The 23,974-nt window shown below is 39.9% G+C and overlaps 2 pseudogenes; one reads left to right on the top strand and one right to left on the bottom strand.

Moving 5' to 3' along the window:
• Positions 1-4,544: 4,544 nt before the first annotated feature.
• On the top strand, positions 4,545-18,930 carry LOC145876048 (uncharacterized; annotated as a pseudogene).
• A 2,836-nt stretch (positions 18,931-21,766) lies between these two features.
• LOC145876047 (uncharacterized) lies at positions 21,767-23,520 on the bottom strand (annotated as a pseudogene).
• Between the last annotated feature and the right edge of the window lie 454 nt (positions 23,521-23,974).

Here is a 23,974-nt window from a genome sequence, read left to right as displayed (position 1 = left end):
AGAAAGTGAAACAAAAAGGGATCGATGGCAGCTAGTAGGCCGGCGACGACGACCGCCGAGCTCCGCCCGGCCGAGGAGGGGCGCCACCATCCGTCACTGTCGTGACATCCACATCTGTATTTCTGATTCAGTCAAATAACTAGATATCAAAATAAGCACCTAGTTATTTATACCCTTGATAAAGATGAGCAAAAATTACTGTATAAAATGAATAAATAAACTTTACCCACTACCAGGATATTTTAGCCCAAAACCTGGTTACCTCTCTGCTAGGAGGCTGAAACTTGGCCATAAGAGGATCTTCCAGCAAGACACATCAACATCCACGAAGAAATTGGGCACAAACTCAACAATTTTCTATGGCCATCTCAGTCTTCGGACTTGAACTCCATTGAAAACCTGTGGTTTGAATTGAACAGGGCAGTCCACAAGCGCAGACAAAGTCAATCAAGGTTCTGGAGAGATTCTGTTTGGAGGAAGGGTCTAAGATCCCACCCAATGTGTTCTATAATCTCATAAAACATTTCAGTGTCGTTATCCTCCCAAAGGGAGAGTGCCGGAGAATTGAAAACATGGGTGGCAATAATTCAGACGCCTACCTTTTGAGATTTACATGTTAAACTAAATCTCTTTCTCTGAGCAATTGTATTACTATAAAATAATATAATCTCCCTTTTTTTTGTTGGTGTAACAATACATCATGTAGATGTATATAATGAACAGACTAGGTCTATACTGCTCCTACATGGTGTAACAATACATCATGTAGATGTATATAATGAACAGACTAGGTCTATTCTGCTCCTACATGGAGTAACAATACATAATGTAGATGTATATAATGAACAGACTAGGTCTATACTGCTCCTACATGGTGTAACAATACATCATGTAGATGTATATAATGAACAGACTAGGTCTATACTGCTCCTACATGGTGTAACAATACATCATGTAGATGTATATAATGAACAGACTAGGTCTATACTGCTCCTACATGGTGTAACAATACATCATGTAGATGTATATAATGAACAGACTAGGTCTATACTGCTGCTACATGGTGTAACAATACATCATGTAGATGTATATAATGAACAGACTAGGTCTATACTGATCCTACATGGTGTAACAATACATCATGTAGATGTATATAATGAACAGACTAGGTCTATACTGCTGCTACATGGTGTAACAATACATCATGTAGATGTATATAATGAACAGACTAGGTCTATACTGCTCCTACATGGTGTAACAAAAGTTTGGGGTCACTTAGAAATGTCCTTGTTTTTGAAAGCAAATCACATTTTTTGTCCATTAAATTAACATCAAATTGATCAGAAACAGTGTCGACATTGTTAATGTTGTAAATGACTATTGTAGCTGGAAACGGCTGATCTTTAATGGAATATCTACATAGGCTTACAGAGGCCCATTATCAGCAACCATCACTCCTGTGTTCCTATGGCACGTTGTGTTAGCTAATCCAAGTTTATCATTTTAAAAGGCTAATTGATCATTAGAAAAACCCTTTTGCAATTATGTTAGCACAGCTGAAAACTGTTGTGCTGATTTAACAAAGCTTTTGTAAACAGTGTTGTTGCATAACAATCAGGCAGTAGAACAACAATAATCATCACCCTCTTGACCAATCTTCCCTCCCCTTAACATTGGTTTGATTCAGACCCTGTCAGTGTACCAGTTGGACATTGGGTTGATTCAGACCCTGTCAGTGTACCAGGTGGACATTGGGTTGATTCAGACCCTGCCAGTGTACCAGGTGGACATTGGGTTGATTCAGACCCTGTCAGTGTACCAGGTGGACATTGGGTTGATTCAGACCCTGCCAGTGTACCAGGTGGACATTGGTTTGATTCAGACCCTGTCAGTGTACCAGGTGGACATTGGGTTGATTCAGACCCTGCCAGTGTACCAGGTGGACATTGGGTTGATTCAGACCCTGCCAGTGTACCAGGTGGACATTGGGTTGATTCAGACCCTGCCAGTGTACCAGGTGGACATTGGGTTGATTCAGACCCTGTCAGTGTACCAGGTGGACATTGGGTTGATTCAGACCATGTCAGTGTTCCAGGTGGACATTGGGTTTAATTCAGACCCTGTCAGTGTACCAGGTGGACATTGGGTTTGATTCAGACCCTGTCAGTGTACCAGGTGGACATTGGGTTGATTCAGACCCTGTCAGTGTACCAGGTGGACATTGGGTTGATTCAGACCCTGTCAGTGTACCAGGTGGACATTGGGTATATTCAGACCGTGTCAGTGTACCAGGTGGACATTGGGTTGATTCAGACCCTGTCAGTGTACCAGGTGGACATTGGGTTGATTCAGACCCTGTCAGTGTACCAGGTGGACATTGGGTTTAATTCAGACCCTGTCAGTGTACCAGGTGGACATTGGGTTTGATTCAGAGCCTGCCAGTGTACCAGGTGGACATTGGGTTTGATTCAGACCCTGCCAGTGTACCAGGTGGACATTGGGTTGATTCAGACCCTGCCAGTGTACCAGGTGGACATTGGGTTTGATTCAGACCCTGCTAGTGTACCAGGTGGACATTGGGTTTGATTCAGACCCTGCCAGCATGGCCAGAAATGTATTCCAAGGTCAGTAACTTATAACCACAGAACCACCCCAGACCTTTCATGGATGACTAAAAACACCTAAGTATTAGATTTACTGTCATGGTCTAGTATGTCACTGCATCAGACACCAGTCACAATGCTGGCTGAGGTACTAGTAAAACATTACATATTATTTCCTAACCATTCACAATGCTGGCTGAGGTACGAGTAAAACATGAAATATTATTTCCTAACCATTCACAATGCTGGCTGAGGTACGAGTAAAACATGACATATTATTTCCTAACCATTCACAATGCTGGCTGAGGTACGAGTAAAACATGACATATTATTTCCTAACCATTCACAATGCTGGCTGAGGTACGAGTAAAACATGACATATTATTTCCTAACCATTCACAATGCTGGCTGAGGTACGAGTAAAACATGACATATTATTTCCTAATTGTAAAAAAAATCCCCACTCCTTAATCAACTAGTCTCTCTCTGTTTAACCAGAATAACATGAGTTGTGTCCTTCAAACTGTTAGTCCATAATCATATTCAGCTACTTAGATGTCATGTATTGTCATGTTCTCTATAATGAAACATCACCACTGTAGATGTCATGTATTGTCATGTTATGTTCTCTATAATGAAACATCACCACTGTAGATGTCATGTATTGTCATGTTCTCTATAATGAAACATCACCACTGTAGATGTCATGTATTGTCATGTTATGTTCTCTATAATGAAACATCACCACTGTAGATGTCATGTATTGTCATGTTCTCTATAATGAAACATCACCACTGTAGATGTCATGTATTGTCATGTCATGTTCTCTATAATGAAACATCACCACTGTAGATGTCATGTATTGTCATGTTATGTTCTCTATAATGAAACATCACCACTGTAGATGTCATGTATTGTTATGTTATGTTCTCTATAATGAAACATCACCACTGTAGATGTCATGTATTGTCATGTCATGTTCTCTATAATGAAACATCACCACTGTAGATGTCATGTATTGTTATGTTCTCTATAATGAAACATCACCACTGTAGATGTCATGTATTGTTATGTCATGTTCTCTATAATGAAACATCACCACTGTAGATGTCATGTATTGTCATGTTATGTTCTCTATAATGAAACATCACCACTGTAGATGTCATGTATTGTTATGTCATGTTCTCTATAATGAAACATCACCACTGTAGATGTCATGTATTGTCATGTTATGTTCTCTATAATGAAACATCACCACTGTAGATGTCATGTATTGTTATGTTATGTTCTCTATAATGAAACATCACCACTGTAGATGTCATGTATTGTCATGTTCTCTATAATGAAACATCACCACTGTAGATGTCATGTATTGTTATGTCATGTTCTCTATAATGAAACATCACCACTGTAGATGTCATGTATTGTTATGTTCTCTATAATGAAACATCACCACTGTAGATGTCATGTATTGTCATGTTCTCTATAATGAAACATCACCACTGTAGATGTCATGTATTGTCATGTCATGTTCTCTATAATGAAACATCACCACTGTAGATGTCATGTATTGTTATGTCATGTTCTCTATAATGAAACATCACCACTGTAGATGTCATGTATTGTTATGTTCTCTATAATGAAACATCACCACTGTAGATGTCATGTATTGTTATGTTCTCTATAATGAAACATCACCACTGTAGATGTCATGTATTGTCATGTCATGTTCTCTATAATGAAACATCACCACTGTAGATGTCATGTATTGTTATGTCATGTTCTCTATAATGAAACATCCCCACTGTAGATGTCATGTATTGTTATGTCATGTTCTCTATAATGAAACATCACCACTGTAGATGTCATGTATTGTCATGTTCTCTATAATGAAACATCACCACTGTAGATGTCATGTATTGTCATGTCATGTTCTCTATAATGAAACATCACCAAGTGAAATAAAGTTGATCAGATATTCTTAATAGACATTCAACAATCATTACCACTGCTGATATTCACAGAGAATAATTACAAGGATCATATTTCACAATCATTACCACTGCTGATATTCACAGAGAATAATTACAAGGATCATATTTCACAATCATTACCACTGCTGATATTCACAGAGAATAATTACAAGGATCATATTTCACAATCATTCCCACTGATGATATTCACAGAGAATAGTTACAAGGATCATATTTCTCAGTTGCATTGACCTGCAGACATCAGACACCACCTCTCCCTTATGCACATGTGACTGAAATGGAACCAATCACAAAAATCCCTGACACAGCTTTGATGGCCCAATAAAAACGAAACTGCACGTTTCTGCCAGCCAATGGGATAATTCCAGTGCAGTACATGTGTAGAGGGGTAATTCCAATTCAGGAAGTTCCTACCGTTTAACTTTTTGTCTGAACATTATAATATACATTTTACTCAACTATGTTACCCACTCCAGTCAGCAGATGGCGGTGTGGGAATTTAAGGTAATGCTGTTGTTGTGACGTATAATCTAGTGGACGGAACGCTTCTTTCAACAGCAACAACAGTTAGTCAGCCACCTCAGTAGCTTGCTAGACAAAATAGCCAAACCAATAAAGCTCTTTAGATGCTTTCGTGTATATTAGCCACTGTGTTTTAAACCCACTTCTGTCGTCTAGTTAGTTATCCGATTTAATTTCATATTTACGGTGTTGTTGTTATTATTCAGCTAGCGGGCTGGTTAAGTTAGCATTAGCCTAGCTAGCTAACATCTCCGACCATGCGTTCACTAAGCTACTCTCCTGCTAAAGAAGAGGTCTGTTGGACGGAGAAAGAAGCTCTCGTCAAAGAGGAGGAGGAAGAGGAGGCTGTTTCAATGCAAAAACAAGTAGAGGGTGAGGCTGTTACCGTGAAAGAAGAAGAGAAAGACGTTTCAGTAAAAGAAGAGGAAGATGCGTTCAGAGTGAAAGAGGAGGAGGATGTTACTGTAAAAGAAGAGGAGGAAGATGCAGTTTATGGAGTGGAAGAGGAGGGGGAGATGACTGTCACATCGAAAAAGGAAGAAGAGGAGGAAACTGTATATCTGGGCCCGGTTTCCCAAAGGCATGTTAAGGCATCCAATGGTTTTAACAATGAACGGGCCCTGATAAACACTAGTAAGTACTGTCTTAAATACAGAGGCACAAACTCTGCAGTTGTTGAACTGATGTGTGGTGTTAAAGCGGAAATATGCAATAGCTACATCCATATTGTGACTTTATAATTATTAATTTATAGCCATTGATTCTTGAAGAATATAACACATGCCTCATGAGCTTAGTTCAACTGTTGTACCCCATCAGAACCCCCAAAGAAACTTTTTTTACTCCAATGTTTAGAAACAATGTAAATCAACACTGTATAGCCTCAACATAGTTAAAACTATAATGTTGATATCATGGATGGTCAGTCCTTGCATCCATAGGTCTGTCTATGAATTTGAAAGTAGTTACATTTCTCCAACCCCATAATCATCTTATTACCAAAACAGTGGTGGAATTACAGCTTTGTTATTGTATGAACTGCAGATTGGTTGATTGATTGTGTGGCTTTTTTAAAGGGGCAACCTAGTTTTAAAACAGAAACAAAATGGCTGCCCAGAGACTTGGTTTGGTAAACAGCTGAGGGATGGGGGAAGGAGAAGTGTAACCACTCTCAAATTCATAGGGACCTCGTCAAGAAGTTCAGATAATCATGGCGTAACAGTTATAAGGTGTTGGCTTGACAGTCACTGGACCCAGGTTTGAGTTCAGCTCAGGGCCTCCCCCTGAATTCACTACACTATGAATACAAGGACTGGCCATCCATGAGGTCATAATGATAGTTTAACCAGGTTTCTAGGCTATATAGTATATTCTAGAATTCATCCATGATGTTATAATGATAGTTTACCCTGTTTGGGATAGGGGGCAGTATTTTCACGTCCGGATAAAAAACGTACCCGATTTAATCTGGTTACTACTCCTGCCCAGAAACTAGAATATGCATATAATTAGTAGATTTGGATAGAAAACACTCTAAAGTTTCTAAAACTGTTTGAATGGTGTCTGTGAGTATAACAGAACTCATATGGCAGGCAAAAACCTGAGAAGATTCCATACAGGAAGGCCCTGTCTGATAATTTGTTGTCCTTCTGCATCTCTATCGACATTACAGCATCTGTGCTGTAACGTGACACTTTCTAAGGCTTCCATTTGCTCTCTAAAGCCACCAGAAAGTGGAATGGGGTGTCTGCTGTCTCTGGGCAAAGTACAGCAGCTCTGTTTGTGATCAGTCAGCCTGGGGACAGTGAGACTGAGATGCGCGTTCACGAGAATTAAATTTTTTTTTCTTTCAGCCTTTGAATGAATACAACGTTGCCCGGTTGTAATATTATCGCTATTTTACGAGAAAAGTAGCATAAAAATAGATTTTAAACAGCGTTTGATATGTCACAAAAACCAAAACCACAGCTAAATGCAGTACTAACCTTTGATAATCTTCATCAGATGACACTCCTAGGACATTATGTTATACAATACATGCATGTTTTGTTCAATCAAGTTCATATTTATATCAAAAACCAGCTTTTTACATTAGCATGTGACGTTCAGAACTAGCATACCCCCCGCAAACTTCCGGGGAATTCGCTAACATTTTACTAAATTACTCACGATAAACGTTCACAAAAAGCATAACAATTATTTTAAGAATTATATATACAGACCTCCTCTATGCACTCGATATGTCCGATTTTAAAATAGCTTTTTGGTGAAAGCACATTTTGCAATATTCTAAGTACATAGCCCAGGCATCACGGGCTCGCTATTTAGACACCCGGCAAGTTTAGCACTCACCATAATCATATTTACTATTATAAAAGTTTGATTACCTTTTGTTGTCTTCGTCAGAATGCACACCCAGGACTGCTACTTCAATAACAAATGTTGGTTTGGTCCAAAATAATCCATCGTTATATCCGAATAGCGGCGTTTTGTTTGTGCGTTCCAGACACTATCCGAAATAGTAAAGAAGTGTCGCGCGCATGGCGCAATTCGTGACAATAAAATTCTAAATATTCCATTACCGTACTTCGAAGCATTTCAACCGCTGTTTAAAATCAATTTTTACGACATTTTTCTCGTAGAAAAGCGATAATATTCCGACAGGGAATCTCCTTTTCGGCAAACAGAGGAAAAAATCCCAAAGGCGGGGGCGGTCGGGTCACGCGCCTAAGCCCAGTGTCCCTTGATCGGCCACTTGAGAAAGGCGATAATGTGTTTCAGCCTGGGGCTGGAATGACGACATTCTGTTTTTTCCCGGGCTCTGAGCGCCTATGGACGACGTGGGAAGTGTCACGTTAGAGCAGAGATCCTTAGTAAATGATAGAGATGGAAAAGAAGTTCAAGAAATGGTCAGACAGGCCACTTCCTGTAAAGGAATCTCTCAGGTTTTGACCTGCCATTTGAGTTCTGTTATACTCACAGACACCATTCAAACAGTTTTAGAAAATGTAGGGTGTTTTCTATCCATATGTAATAAGTATATGCATATTCTAGTTACTGGGTAGGAGTGGTAACCAGATTAAATCGGGTATGTTTTTTATCCAGCCGTGTCAATACTGCCCCCTAGCCCTAACAGGTTAACTTCGGCGATGTCATTTTCAAAATAGCCTCCAACACTCTACTCAGCAAACTGGATGCAGTCTATCACAGTGCCATCCGTTTTGTCACCAATGCCCCATATACCACCCACCACTGCGACCTGTACGCTCTCGTCGGCTGGCCCTCGCTAAATATTCGTCGCCAAACCCACTGGCTCCAGGTCATCTATAAGTGTTTGCTATGTAAAGCTCCGCCTTAACTCAGCTCACTGGTCACCATAGCAACACCCACCCATAGCACACGCTCCAGGAGGTATATCTCACTGGTCATCCCCAAAGCCAACACCTACTTTGGCCGCATTTCCTTCCAGTTCTCTGCTGCCAATGACTGGAACAAATTGCAAAAATGTCTGAAGTTGGAGACATATATCTCCCTCACTAACTTTAAGCATCAGCTATCTGATCAGCTTACCGATCGCTGCAGCTGTACACAGCCCATCTGTAAATAGCCCATCTGTAAATAGCCCATCCAACTGCCTACCTCATCCCCATGTTTTTATTTACTTTTTTGCTCTTTTGCACACCAGTATTTCTACTTGCACATCATCATCTGCACATCTATCTCTCCAGTGTTAATTTGCTAAATTGTAATTACTTCACTACTATGGTCTATTTATTGCCTTGCCTCCGTACTCCATTTGCACACATTGTATGTAGATTTTTCTATTGTGTTATTGACTGTACGTTTGTTTATCCAACGTGTAACTCTGTTGTTTTTTTGTCGCACTGCTTTGCTTTATCTTGGCCAGGTCGCAGTTGTAAATGAGAACTTGTTCTCAACTGGCCTACCTGGTTAAATAAATAAATAAAATCTTAACTTTATTGACAACACCCAAATGGATACTGTCATTAACGCGGTTCTTCAATAATTACACATAATTCTTAATGCTTTAGCAAGCATTATATTAAACAGGACATTCAAATATCCTTACAATTATAATCCAAAGTAGTGTGAAATGAACTCATAAGCAACCTGGAAATGGAGGTTACTCCCCTGAGTTTCCCCCATTCACATTCAGAATACATTGTGAAAAACTAAAATCTTTGCTCACCATTTTTGCTCCAGGCAGATATAGTACATCCATAACTAGTGGTTTCCTCATTAGCAGGGAGGAGTTTCTGCAATCAAATTGCCCTCGTGCCGCAATTTTAGCAAATACAGAAAGGGGCCTATATTGGAGACCAAAAGTCGTCTGGCACACTGCTTAGAGGTTCAACAACATGAATAACTTATTTCTAGCCTACAATCATTGATGTTACTACTAATGTGAAAACAAGACAAAATATGACTATTCTTGCTCATTTTAAGGCAAATATCAAATAATTTTAACATTCATTACAGACCTCAATTGTTGTCCAACATCATGGCTCCGCTGTTGGCATCACCTTTTACAGTGGATTACCGCTGTTGTGGGCCTTTATATCATCTGTCTGACTTTGTTGTTCACACAGGAGAGATATGGGACTATCGTGGATCCTCTGGGGAGCCTCAACAACATCATGATGCTGAAGAGGCAGAGAAGAGTCTCTCCAGATCAGAACACCTCAAGAAACACCTGCAGAGACCCACAGGGAAGAGAACTCACTGCTGCTCTGACTGTGGGAAGAGATTCACCTCATCAGGCATTAAAATTCATCAGAGAACACACACAGGAGAGAGACCTTATAGCTGTGGTCAATGTGGGAAGAGTTTTGGTCGATCTGACTCTCTGACTCTACACCAGAGAATACACACAGGAGAGAAACCTTATAGCTGTGATCAATGTGGGAAGAGTTTTACTACATTTGGCACTCTGACTCTACACCAGAGAATACACACAGGAGAGAAACCTTATAGGTGTGATCAATGTGGGAAGAGTTTTGGTCGATCTGACTCTCTGACTCTACACCAGAGAATACACACAGGAGAGAAACCTTATAGCTGTGATCAATGTGGGAAGAGTTTTACTACATTTGGCACTCTGACTCTACACCAGAGAACACACACAGGAGAGAAACCTTATAGCTGTGGTCAATGTGGGAAGTGTTTTGGTCAATCTGGCCATCTCGTATCACACCAGAGAATACACACAGGAGAGAAATCTTATAGGTGTGATCAATGTGGGAAGAGTTTTACTACATCTAGATATCTGACTTTACACCAGAGAATACACACAGGAGAGAAATCTTATAGCTGTGATCAATGTGGGAAGAGTTTTAGTCAATCTGGTTCTCTGACTCTACACCAGAGAATACACACAGGAGAGAAACCTTATAGGTGTGATCAATGTGGGAAGAGTTTTGGTCGATCTGGCTCTCTGACTCTACACCAGAGAACACACACAGGAGAGAAACCTTATAGCTGTGGTCAATGTGGGAAGAGTTTTACTACATCTAGCACTCTGACTCAACACCAGAGAACACACACAGGAGAGAAATGTTATAGCTGTGGTCAATGTGGGAAGAGTTTTACTACATCTAGATATCTGACTTTACACCAGAGAACACACACAGGATAGAAATCTTATAGCTGTGGTCAATGTGGGAAGAGTTTTACTACATCTAGCACTCTGACTCAACACCAGAGAACACACACAGGAGAGAAACTTTATAGCTGTGGTCAATGTGGGAAGAGTTTTACTACATCTAGATATCTGACTTTACACCAGAGAACACACACAGGAGAGAAACCTTATAGCTGTGGTCAATGTGGGAAGAGTTTTACTACATCTAGCACTCTGACTCAACACCAGAGAACACACACAGGAGAGAAACCTTATAGCTGTGGTCATTGTGGGAAGAGTTTTACTACATCTAGCACTCTGACTCAACACCAGAGAACACACACAGGAGAGAAACCTTATAGCTGTGGTTAATGTGAGAAGAGTTTTGCTGCATTGAGCACTCTGACTCTTCACCATAGAACACACACAGGAGAGAAGCCTTATAGCTGTGATCAGTGTGACAAGAGATTCACAGATAAAAGACCTCTGATCAAACATCAGAAAATACATACATGAAGGAGTTGTTTCATGATATCAATGAAATGATGTCACAATGTAGAATGTTTTAACATTGTAGAAGGAGTATTTTAATGATGTCACAATGTAGAACCCTAAACGTTTGTCCCCTGTTCTATTGATTTCAACATGATATGGATATTAGCCTCAGGGGGAAAATCCAGGCTCTGAAATGGAAGAGTTACTATTTATGAGATTTAACAAAAAGTGACTAACACAAAAAGAGTTGTGTTACACTTACCATGTTGGTGACCCACTTGAATCAAAATGCATCACTTCAAAATGTAGCGAGCTGTTTTCTACAAGTTGTCCTCTAACCAGGGATGTACACATTATTCCCAGATTCCGTGTGGTTTTTGAGCTGTTCGTTTTAACAGGATGTGTAAACTCATCTTCCTCCTTTCGCACAATTGATTGCCAGCAGCATACCACCCTGCATCCCACTGCTTGCTTGCTTCTGAAGCTAAGCAGGGTTGGTCCTGGTCAGTCCCTGGATGGGAGACCAGATGCTGCTGGAAGTGGTGTTGGAGGGCCAGTAGGAGGCGCTCTTTCCTCTGGTCTAAACAATATCCAAATTCCCCAGGGCAGTGATTGGGGACAGTGCCCAGTGTAGGGTGCCGTCTTTCAGATGGGACGTTAAACGGGTGTCCTGACTCTCTGAGGTCATTAAAGATCCCATGGTGCTTATCGTAAGAGTAGGGGTGTTAACCCCTGGTGTCCTGGCTAAATTCCCAATCTGGCCCTCATACCATCATGGATATCTAATCATCCCCAGCTTACAATTGGCTCATTCATCCCCCTCCTCTCCCCTGTAACTATTCCCCAGGTTGTTGCTGTAAATGAGAATGTGTTCTCAGTCAACTTAACTGGTAAAACAACGGTAAAGAAGAAAAAAACTCCACATGATATCTATGAGTTATGACAAATAAGTGTTGTGTTCCTTTGTTTAGGGACCCCTAAATTTAAATGCATCACTCCAAAATGTAGCTGACTGTCTTCTGCAGGTTGTCCTCTAACCAGTGAGGTAAAATATATCTCCATTTCCATGTGTTTTTTTGTTTTGTTGTGTTAGTTTCAACAGCACGTACAACCTGATTTCACCCCTAATGGATATCAGTGATTTATTGCTACTTGTCAAAACAACAGCGTTTTTCGTGCTTGTGCAGTTTATAAGCTGCTTGTTTTAAATAATACAAGTAATATGATTATTGTGGCAGATGTTTGTGTATATAGCACATTTTATGTTTAGATTTGGACATGTTAAAATTGTGTTTTGACATTGGGGATATCCCACCTAGCAACATGTAATTGAAAAGCTGTTGAAAATAAGACTATGCAACCAAATATTTCATATTTACATTTCATGTAACATTTAGTAATAATTATTTATGTAACCAACTGACTATTATATTGACATTGTTACCCTGCTTTTATAATATCAGGGTTAATTCTCAGATGTGCCAAACCAAATGTACTAGAGCATGACATTTTGGACTGGGCCTGATCCAACAACATGCCTATCTAGTGAACCCTGAAAAGAGAGAGAAGCTCTGCAGTGAGGTGGAAAGTTACTATGGATATTGCAGGAGTTTCCTCTTGAAATCAGACATGTCAGTGGTGAGGACAACTTGGTTGCTGATTGTCTCAAGGGTGGGCAGTTAAAAAGTTGAGTGTTTTGTGTTTAGCCAGTCCGTTGCCATGGATCACAATTTATTATAACTGCATGTTTTTCCGTATTGGAGATGAGTTTTGTTTGGGCTCGTTCCAAGGAGACGAGAGTTCTAGAAGCTAGTGGGATTTAGGAAGACGAGAGTTCTAGAAGTGTATATATATTGTCTTGAATTGTTGACAGCCAGTGGACACCATGTTTATATTGGTGAAGCAGTTGATTATAATGTGAATTGGAAGTTTTTTTCTGTTGTTGGTAAGCATTCTCTTAAGGTGTTACCGTCTTTGGTTTTTCCATTTATGTTTTGAGGTTTGGAATTTAGCACGTCTAGCTCGTTAGCTCGTTAGCTCGTTAGCCCGTCTAGCTTCGTTAGCCCGTCTAGCTCGTTAGCACGTCTAGCTCGTTAGCACGTCTAGCTCGTTAGCACGTCTAGCTGGTTAGCACGTCTAGCTCGTTAGCCCGTCTAGCTCGTTAGCACGTCTAGCTCGTTAGCACGTCTAGCTCGTTAGCCCGTCTAGCCCGTTAGCACGTAGGACGCACTGATTGGTGTCACCTCGTTAGTCAGTATGTGTTACACCTGTGCTGGCTTGTCCATCTCGTTAGTGGGAAGGTGTTTCACCTGAGCTGGTCCAGGTTCTATTTAAGAGTGTCTGGCCCAGTGCTCCAGTTGTCTTGATACATGTGGAGAGTCAACACCTTTAGTTGCTCCACCTTTTTGGTTTACTTCCTGTCTTTAAGTTTGGTGTGGGTTTTTCTTTTGTTTTCCTCTTCTTGGGCAGATTTAGTGGGTCTCATGGTGGGTGTCTTTTATGTCCCAGTTGTTGTTACTAGTCAACTTTCAGTGGACACTGAGAGCAAAACTGCAAGATTATGTTATAATACTTTTATTGCATCAAATGGTTGTTTTATGCAACAGAATAGAGGGTTCTTAGAACTATTGTGTCTGTGTGTTCTACTGAGGATGGGCCTCTGGGAGAAAACACTGACAGGAGATTTACAATGTCTTTTGGGTGATAAAACCTAAAGAGACTGCATTCCAGAACATGAGTTAATGTTTCTGTTCTATATGGTACCAGGGAGAGATGACCTCAGGGCCAGACCCTGGTCTCTACACAAAGAGTAGTGTTTTTACAGCAGATACTGTCTGCTGAGAATTATAAGTATCTTTCATACAAATCTTAACCTTGTGACCCGTTCTATACATCTGTTGTTGGTCATGTAGGTTGAAAGGGGTGTATCTTGGCTGTAAAAGACCTTTGTACTTTTGTCTCATGGCTCTCAATGAATCATCTGGGGGTGATTCATCTCTCAATGAATCATCTGGGGGTGATTCATCTCTCAACGAATCATCTGGGGGTGATTCATCTCTCAACGAATCATCTGGGGGTGATTCATCTCTCAACGAATCATCTGGGGGTGATTCGTCGACCAGCCATCATTATCGTAGAGCACTCAATTGATTCACCCTATATTTGCGTGTTGTATTGACCTGCTCCCTTATTAATAAGTGAATAAAGATTTAGTTTAAGATTAACTCTGACTTGTGTGATAAGTTTGTCTCTCCTCATTTGATATTAAAGAAATTAACCACATTTGGCGATGGGGATGTGAATCTTGACTTGGTGACCGCTCCTGGTGACCTGGGTAAATGGTGCAGCAGGGATCCCTCTAACTTGGGATCTCAGGGAGACCACACTTCAGGAACGGAGCAGATGGTCCCACCTTTGATCTGAGAGGCAGCGAGCCGAGTATAGCTAACCATGAGATAGAAATGTGAAAATATTCCTGCAGGTTAAAATATTGTTGGAAAAACAACTACTTGATTAGGTACGTTTGGGAATAGCATTGTGTGACTGAGTCTTAATCTGATGTTTGGATAGTAACAGATCTGTAGTTCCTCATATAGAAATATGCTTAATCAGATGACTGACATGTGGATACATTTTAGTCATTTAGCAGATGTTATTATCCAGAGTGACTTACAGTAGTGAATGCATACATTTCATAAAAAATTTTTTTTTGTACTACCCCTCCGTGGGAATCGAACCCACAACCCTGGCGTTGCACACACCATGCTGGCGTTGCAAACACCATGCTCTACCAACTAACGTTATCTTGGGGTTCCGTTCCTTTCACGGGGTGGTATTGAGAGGGGAATGATATTTTAGAAAGCAGAGGAAGGTCTATAGTTCCTGGGAGGCTTGATTTTGCCGTGGTCTCTGGGAGGTTAGAGAACCGTTGAGGATCCCATGGTCATTGTCCGGGAAACTAAAGTTTATTTTTGGTTCTGCTGGGAGGATGTTTGGAGAGATGCTTCGTAGCTATGGAGAGTCCCTGAAAAAGCAAATGGAATGGTTGTCGTGACTACCTGAGAATTTCTTACGTTTTATATGGGTTCTGTGAATATATGAAAATATGATGAATTGTATGTGTGTATAATCGATTACTAGAGATTTGATGAAGTAATACTGGGAATATAATTAGATACAATTTAAACAACCCATATGTAGACGAACGTAGGTTTTGAGTTGGTATCTTTAATGGATCATATGATAAAGATGAGGTTTAAGCATTATTAAACTGTCTACAAAGTCTGGGCAGTTGTCTCAGAAACTGATGGGAGTGTGTCCACTTTAGGGTAAATTACCCTAACGATGTAACTATAAAACGCTTATTGGATTTTCTCCGTCCGGGTACTACATTTGAAATAAAACTGAAATGAAAAGGTCAATTCTGAAAATTCGGGGAGATGAGTGAGAACTGCTCTAGATTGGAAACTTACATTAATGAGTGTAAAGCCATGTTGGTCTTACTACACTTGCTAATTTTATTACAAAATACATTAGAGAAAGGGAAGGAATAAGAGCTGTTGTTGGCTTTATGGAAACGATATACAATATATGGGAAAGAATATAGTTGAGGAAATAATCCAAACCTAGTTGTGCCTAGTTAGGACATAACGTTAGCTAGCTAGCTAACGGTACTGTACTGTAGCTCATACAACGCCGACGGTCAAACCCGGCTTTCTAATATTTACGTTCATTAACTATAGTAACGTTATGGAAGATATTCACAGAAAACCATCATTGTCTTCGTTATTCATTATTAGTATGTTATATTATTATAATAAATTATTTCGAGACATATTCAGAGCCAAACATCAACCCAACTTAACCTTTTTAACTGTTGTCGCATCCAAACTTGTCACCATCGTTTTCAGTTGTAATTGCGAAGTTCCCGGAAGAAGTCCAGCAACAACGGAGGTTCCTCGATGAACCCACCTTCTAACAAGTTCTTTGAAGAACCTTTTGGGTCTGTTTTTCATTGACCAAGAACCCTACGGTTCTTAGGGGATCTGAGAACAACTCCAGTTGAACCCTTCATTTTTAGAGTGTAGTCGGCTCTATTTACTCTCAGATTCAAACATGATGAATAGCATCAACGATCAAGTCAGCTGCTGCTGCTCCAATACAGTATGAGGTGAGACGGTGAACTGATGTTGAACTGGGCAGTCAGCTGCTGCTGCTCCAATACAGTGTGAGGTGAGACGGTGAACTGTTGTTGAACTGGGCAGTCAGCTGCTGCTGCTCCAATACAGTATGAGGTGAGACGGTAAACTGATGTTGAACCGGGCAGTCAGCTGCTGCTGCTCCAATACAGTATGAGGTGAGACGGTGAACTGATGTTGAACTGGGCAGTCAGCTGCTGCTGCTCCAATACAGTATGAGGTGAGACGGTGAACTGGGCAGTCAGCTGCTGCTGCTCCAATACAGTATGAGGTGAGACGGTGAACTGGGCAGTCAGCTGCTGCTGCTCCAATACAGTATGAGGTGAGACGGTGAACTGATGTTGAACCGGGCAGTCAGCTGCTGCTGCTCCAATACAGTATGAGGTGAGACGGTGAACTGATGTTGAATCATAATGATTAAGTTAATTAAAATGAATTAGTGAAACTATTAAAAAATAGTATTTGTCATATTAAATATATTACTCTATTGTTATCATATAGAAACATCATGGAATATTATACATCATATTAAATATATTACTCTATTGTTATCATATAGAAACATCATGGAATATTATACATCATATTAAATATATTACTCTATTGTTATCATATAGAAACATGATGGAATATTATACATCATATTAAATATATTACTCTATTGTTATCATATAGAAACATCATGGAATATTATACATCATATTAAATATATTACTGTATTGTTATCATATAGAAACATCATGGAATATTATACATCATATTAAATATATTACTCTATTGTTATCATATAGAAACATCATGGAATATTATACATCATATTAAATATATTACTCTATTGTTATCATATAGAAACATCATGGAATATTATACATCATATTAAATATATTACTCTATTGTTATCATATAGAAACATCATGGAATATTATACATCATATTAAATATATTACTCTATTGTTATCATATAGAAACATCATGGAATATTATACATCATATTAAATATATTACTCTATTGTTATCATATAGAAACATCATGGAATATTGTACATCATATTAGCATCAACATACATTATTGTTTCATTCAATTTCACATAATGAGGATATTTAATATTTTCAAGTTCAGAAGTCAGAACCCATCACCTGCTATGTAAAAGAGACAGAAGAATGCACAATGGTCAATGCTATCTGGGATCCTTGGGACATCCCTACCCTAACCCCTAACCTTAACCCCTACCTTAACCATTTAAAATGTCAACTTCAACTGGCTAGGGACGTCCCAAGGATGTATCTCTACCTGAAAATACATGATCTAAGTGATTGATAGTTGGTATTCAGCAGTCATAAAGCCTTATTTACTTTAATGAACTACTAAAATAGTGATTTTGTCAGACAGCATAGACAGCAGCTCTACACATTATTGACTGACTGATCCATTCATCCTTCCATCCCTCCTCAGCCTTCCTCTCCTCTGAAGACCCAGTGAGGGTGGAGCTCAGTCAGAGAGCTGTTGAGGGACTGGTTAGGCAGAACACTTCTACAGCCAGAGAGGTGAGAGGTCACACATGGTTTAGATGGTAAATATTTATGTCCCCTTAGTGGTTCATCACGTCAGCAAAAGGGAATATGTTCCATCTATGTTTATTTACATTAGTGCAAATTGTCCACTGATATTGGTGTAATTTCTCACCCCTCTTGGCTGTATGAAGTTAATTTCCCCTCAGGCACACACATTTGTTCTTTGATATTACAAAGGTCATTTGTGTATAATGTACTTTTCCCAACATCTCTTTACATTGCTGATGCATATTCAGTGGCCTGACTGCATCCAGACTATGTCAAAAGCCCATCCTGGTAGATCTGAACCTAATGCAGCTTGGAGTGATCAGATGACAGAAGTCACATTTAGGTGCCAGGTGTAACTGAGGCCATAGATGCTCCATATCCATTACTTTGAATGTTTTATATAATATGACTAAATGTGTTTATTTCTGTGTTGCAGGGGCAGTCAGAAATGGAACAGCAAGGCCACAGAACATGACATAAGCAGAGCTGTGGGAGACCACCTCAAGTCCCTGGTAGAGCCGGGGGTGGTGTTTACCACTCCACCACGCCTTCAGCAGGCTGGAAAAGTGATACTGTTTTTCATACCAAGAGTCTGTTGATTGGCCAGTCATTGGGTTAATTTGTTGAAATCAAATCAAGCTTTATTTATACAGCACATTTCAGACATGGATGCAACACAATGGCTTCACAGGAAAAAATAAAAAAATGAAAATATTTAGTAAACAACAAACAGAAGACTAACAACTGAAAGACTAATGAACATTCTAAGGAAATGCCATTGATTAAAATATTAATTGGATGCAATATCCAACCCAAAATACCAGCTTGTTTTACTACTTTGTTTGTTGTTACGTTCCCCAGCAAGAAAAATCTCAAATGTTGCTCAAATAGAAGAGGAACTAACAAAGAGTCACTGACAACAACCACAACTAAACAGGTGGGGTTTTAGGAGGGGCTCTGAAAGACACTATGGGGGTGTCCACTGGAAGTTGACTAGTAACAACAACTGGGACCTAAAAGACACCCACCATGAGACCCACTAAATCTTCCCAAGAAGAGACAAACTAAAGAAAAACCCACACCAAACTTAAAGACAGGAAGTAAACCAAAAAGGTGGAACAACTAAAGGTGTTGACTCTCCACATGTATCAAGACAACTGGAGCACTGGACCAGACACTCTTAAATAGAACCTGGACCAGCTCAGGTGAAACACCTTCCCACTAACGAGATGGACAAGCCAGCACAGGTGTAACACATACTGACTAACGATGTGACACCAATCAGTGCGTCCTACGTGCTAACGAGCTAGCTTGTTATGGATAGGGGGCAGTATTTTCACGGCCGGATAAAAAACGTACCCGATTTAATCTGATTATTACTCCTGCCCAGAAACTAGAATATGCATATAATTATTAGCTTTGGATAGAAAACACTCCAAAGTTTCTAAAACTGTTTGAATGGTGTCTGTGAGTATAACAGAACTCATTTGGCAGGCCAAAACCTGAGAAGATTCCAAACAGGAAGCGCCCCCTCTGATCATTTCTTGGCCTTCTTGATCATCTCTATCCAAAACAGGGGATCTCTGCTGTAACGTGACATTTTCTAACGCTCCCATAGGCTCTCAGAAGGCGCCAGAACTTTGAACTTTGCAGGCCATGGCTGAAAAACTGTAGCGCATTTGGATAGTGGTCGATCTGAAAACAATGAGACTGGGGGCGCGTGCTCGAGCCGACACCATGTTTTTATTTTTTCGTCTTTGAACGAAAACAGGGTTTCCCAGTCGGAATATTATCGCTTTTTTACGAGAAAAAATTGCATAAAAATTGATTTTAAACAGTGTTTGACATGCTTTGAAGTACGGTAATGGAATATTTTGAAATTTTTTGTCACGAAACGCGCCGGGCGCGTCACCCTTCTTTACTCTTCGGATAGTGTCTTGAACGCACAAACAAAACGCCGCTATTTGGATATAACTATGGATTATTTGGAACCAAACCAACATTTGTTATTGAAGTAGAAGTCCCGGGAGTGCATTCTGACGAAGAACAGCAAAGGTAATCCAATTTTTCTTATAGTAAATCTGAGTTTGGTTAGTACCAAACTTGGTGGCTGTCAAAATAGCTAGCCATGATGGCCGGGCTATCTACTCAGAATATTGCAAAATGTGCTTTCACCGAAAAGCTATTTTAAAGTCGGACACCGCGATTGCATAAAGGAGTTCTGTATCTATAAATCTTAAAATAATTGTTATGTTTTTTGTGAACGTTTATCGTGAGTAATTTAGTAAATTCACCGGAAGTGTTCGGTGGGAATGCTAGTTCTGAACGTCACATGCTAATGTAAAAAGCTGGTTTTTGATATAAATATGAACTTGATTGAACAAAACATGCATGTATTGTATAACATAATGTCCTAGGAGTGTCATCTGATGAAGATCATCAAAGGTTAGTGCTGCATTTAGCTGTGGTTTTGGTTTTTGTGACATTATATGCTAGCTTGAAAAATGGGTGTCTGATTATTTCTGGCTGGGTAATCTCCTGACATAATCTAATGTTTTGCTTTCGTTGTAAAGCCTTTTTTGAAATCTGACAGTGTAGTTAGATAAAGGAGAGTCTTGTCTTTAAAATGCTGTAAAATAGTCATATGTTTGAAAAATGGAAGTTTTCGGATTTTCGAGGACTTTGTATTTCGCGCCACGCCCATCATTGGATATTGGAGCAGGTGTTCCGCTAGCGGAACGTCTAGATGTAAGAGGCTAGACGTGCTAACGAGCTAGACGTGCAAAAATCCAAACCTCAAAACATAAATGGAAAAACCAAAGACTGTAACACCTTAAGAGAATGCTTACCACCAACAGAAAACAACTTCCATTTCACATTATAATCAACTACAATGCTTCACCTTCACCAATATAAACATGGTGTCTACTGGCTGTCAACAATTAAAAAACAAGAAAAAAACGTATTTTTTCCCCACTAGCTTCTAGAACTCTCGTCTCCTTGGAACGAGCCCGAACAAAACTCATCTCCAATACGGAAAAACGTGCAGTCAAAAAAAGATCCATGGCAACTCACTGGCTAAACGCTAAACACAAAACTTTTTGACTGCCCACCCTTGAGACAGTTACAAACCAAATTGTCCTCATCATGGACACAACAATCAAAAACACTGTTGTTTTGACAAGTAGCAATAAATCAATGATATCGATTAGGGGGAAATCAGGTTGTACGTGCTGTTGAAACTAGCATAACTAAAAAAACACATGGAAATGGGAGATATATTTTACCTCACTGGTTAGAGGACAACCTGCAGAAGACAGTCAGCTACATCTTGGAGTGATGTATTTAAATGTAGGGGTCGCTTAACAAAGGAACGCAAAACTTATTTGTCATAACTCATCGATATCATGTTGAAATCAATTGTGCCGAGAGGAGGGAGATGAGGTTGCACGTCCTGTTAAAACTAACAGCTCAAAAACCACATGGAATCTGGGAATAATGTGTACATCACTGGTTAGAGGACAATTTGTAGAAAACAGCTAGCTACATTTTGAAGTGTTGCATTGTGATTGAAGTGGGTCACCAACATGGTAAGTGTTACACAACTCTATTTGTGTTAGTCACTTTTTATTAAATCACATAAATAGTAACTCTTCCATTTCAGAGCCTGGATTTTCCCCCTGAGGGTAATATCCATATCATGTTGAAATCAATAGAACAGGGGACAAACGTTTAGGGTTCTACAATGTGACATCATTAAAAATCTCCGACTACAATGTTAAAACATTCTACATTGTGAGATTTAATTTCATTTATATCATGAAACAACTCCTTCATGTATGTATTCTCTGATATTTGATCAGAGATCTTTTATCAGATTATCTCTGGGCACAGCTATGAGGTTTCTCTTCTGTGTGTGTTCTCTGGTGTACAGTCCTCTGCCCAGATCGACCAAACCTCTTCCCATATTGAGCACAGATATAAGGTTTCTCTCCTGTTTGTGTTCTCTGGTGGTATGTTAGGCGGCTTTGCTGAGTAAAACTCTTCCCACATTGATCACAGCTATAAGATTTCTCTCCTGTGTGTGTTCCCCTGTGGTATATCAGGCTGCTTGACCGAGTAAAACTTTTCCCACATTGATTACAGCTATAAGGTTTCTCTCCTGTGTGTGTTCTTTGGTGTGATATCAGGTTGCATAGCTGAGTAAAACTTTTCCCACATTGATTACAGCTATAAGATTTCTCTCCTGTGTGTGTTCTCTGGTGCACTGTCAGATATCTAGATTGACAAAAACTCTTCCCACAGTGACCACAGCTATAAGATTTCTCTCCTGTGTGTATTCTCTGGTGCACTGTCAGATCTCCAGATTGACAAAAACCTTTTCCACATTGACCACAGCTGTAAGGTTTCTCTCCTGTGTGTATTCTCTGGTGTAAAGTCAGAGAGACAGATGTAGTAAAACTCTTCCCACATTGATCACAGCTATAAGGTTTCTCTCCTGTGTGTGTTCTCTGGTGTAAAGTCAGAGCGCTAGATTGACTAAAACTCTTCCCACAGTGACCACAGCTATAAGGGTTCTCTCCTGTGTGTATTCTCTGGTGCACTGTCAGCTCTCCAGATTGACAAAAACCTTTTCCACATTGACCACAGCTGTAAGGTTTCTCTCCTGTGTGTATTCTCTGGTGTAAAGTCAGAGAGACAGATGTAGTAAAACTCTTCCCACATTGATCACAGCTATAAGGTTTCTCTCCTGTGTGTGTTCTCTGGTGTAAAGTCAGAGCGCTAGATTGACTAAAACTCTTCCCACAGTGACCACAGCCAGAAGGTTTCTCTCCTGTGTGTATTCTCTGGTGTAAAGTCATAGAGCCAGATGTAGTAAAACTCTTCCCACATTGATCACAGCTATAAGGTTTCTCTCCTGTGTGTGTTCTCTGGTGCACTGTCAGATAGCGAGACTGACTAAAACTCTTCCCACATTGATCACAGCTATAAGATTTCTCTCCTGTGTGTATTCTCTGGTGTGATATCAGGCTGGTTGACTGAGTAAACCTCTTCCCACATTGACTACAGCTATAAGGTTTCTCTCCTGTGTGGATTCTCTGATGAATTTTAATGCCTGATGAGGTGAATCTCTTCCCACAGTCAGAGCAGCAGTGAGTTCTCTTCCCTGTGGGTCTTTGCAGGTGTTTCTTGAGGTGTTCTGATCTGGAGAGACTCTTCTCTGCCTCTTCAGCATCATGAGGTTGTTGAGGCTCCCCAGAGGATCCACGATAGTCCCGCCTCTCTCCTGTGTGAACAACAAAGTCAGACAGATGATTAAAGGCCCACAACAGCGGTAATCCACTGTAAAAGGTGATGCCAACAGTGGAGCCATGATGTTGGACAACAATTGACGTCTGTAATGAATGTAAAAATTATTTGACAATTGTCTTAAAATGAGCAAGAATAGTCATATTTTGTCTTGTTTTCACATGAGTAGTAACATAGGCTAGAAATACGTTATTCATGTTGTTGAAACTCTAAACAGTGTGCCAGACGACTTTTGGTCTCCAATATAGGCCCCTTTCTGTGTTTGCTAAAATTGCGGCACGAGTGCGATGCACATGCAATTTGGTTATAGAAACTCCTCCAGCTAATGAGGAAACCACTTGTTATGGATGTACTATATCTGCCTGGAGCAAAAATGGCGAGCAAAGATTTTAGTTTTTCACAATGTATTCTGAATGTGAATGGGGTTAAACTCAGGGGAGTAACCTCCATTTCCAGGTTGCTTATGAGTGCATTTCACACTACTTTGGATTATAATTGTAAGGCTTGTTTGAATGTCCTGTTTAATATAATGTTTGCTACAGTATTATGAATTATGTGTAATTATAGAAGAACCACGTTAATGACAGTATCCATTTGGGTGTTGTCAATAAAGTTAAGATTTTATTTTTTATTTCTCCTTTGTTTAACCAG

The sequence above is a fragment of the Salmo salar genome, unplaced genomic scaffold (assembly GCF_965601325.2).
Source record: "Salmo salar unplaced genomic scaffold, fSalSal1 ptg000432l, whole genome shotgun sequence".
Lineage (NCBI taxonomy): Eukaryota > Metazoa > Chordata > Actinopteri > Salmoniformes > Salmonidae > Salmo > Salmo salar.
Note: the sequence above shows the minus strand (reverse complement) of the source record. Positions and strands in the feature narration are given on the sequence as shown.